The sequence below is a fragment of the Oryx dammah genome, unplaced genomic scaffold, assembly GCF_014754425.2.
Source record: "Oryx dammah isolate SB20612 unplaced genomic scaffold, SCBI_Odam_1.1 HiC_scaffold_10, whole genome shotgun sequence".
Lineage (NCBI taxonomy): Eukaryota > Metazoa > Chordata > Mammalia > Artiodactyla > Bovidae > Oryx > Oryx dammah.
In genome coordinates, this window is record NW_024070194.1 from 55,143,088 (window position 1) to 55,144,286 (window position 1,199).

The following is a 1,199-nucleotide window of genomic DNA, read 5'->3' on the forward strand; positions in this document are numbered from 1 at the left end:
GAGAAAAACCTGCCCAGCAAGGAAGACCCAGTACTGCCAAAAATAAATAATACACAAAATTATAAAAAAGAAAAAGAGTGAGTCCTGAGCAGCAGCCTCCTCATTTGAGTGAGACTGGCAGTTACCACATTTATCAACATATCCTCCCCCCTTATTTCCTCTCCACTCTTTTGAGGTCACTTGAACTAGTCACAGTGCTGGTTCCGACGTCCATCTCTTTACTCTCTTTGTATTTGCGTCTAGAGATGACCAGTTTGGTGGCGGTACTTTTCAAGCTTATCAGATCACATTTCTGACCTGGCAGTCCCCGCTGGTATAGAATTCTCTTCCATCCCCACAAATAAAGTTGTTGTGAAAAAGCAATGGAGTACTCTTAGCTCCCTAGAAAAGAATACAATATAAAACTAACACAAGCTTTCCATTCCTGCCGATTATTCTGGCTTTAGTACACCCAATGGCAGAGCCCTCTGCACCTGCCTTGGCCATGTCTTCCCTAAGAGTCAGAAGAGAGGTGGGGCACCCAATGACGTCGCATTGCTCACCCCATCCACCCTCTCCAAGCCCCGCATTCGAAGTTCTCTCCCTGAACTTAACTCCCAATCTTCCTACATCCCTCCTCGCATTGGAGTAAAGAACTGAAGCTCACTCTTTTCCATACTCGTCTGATCAGTAAATTCTAAAATCTCTTTTCCTTGCAGAGCTCAGATGGGTAAGTTTTTGGGTTTTGGTTGATTTCTTTCCCCCTAAAACTTGCCTGAAACCAGTGTCTGGCCCTCCGACACCCTGAATCTCACGGCGAGAGGAGTGGGCTGGCTAGAAGGGTCGCCGACACCCAGAGACGTTGAGAACAAGATCGGCCCCGGGAAGATGCAGGCGAGCTCAGAGCCGGGAGCCAGGCCCCCCCGGGCAGCCGCACCCCGACTCGCCGGCCCCCGAGACACCGGCGTCGGGATCCAAGCGCCTGGCAGGGACGGCGGTCCCCGGGGGCGGGTGGGCCGGCCGGGCCGAGGGCGCTGCGCCGCGGCCTCTGGCTCCTCCTCCGGGCGCCGCGCTGCCAGGCCGGTGGGTGGCGGCTGCCCGGGCCCCGGGGGATGGCGGCGGCCGCGCTCCGCCAGCAGGTGGCCCCGGGGTCCCGGCGGCGCCGCCTCCTCCCGGCGCCCCTCCTCCCGCGGGGGCGGTCAGCGCCCCGACCCAGCTCG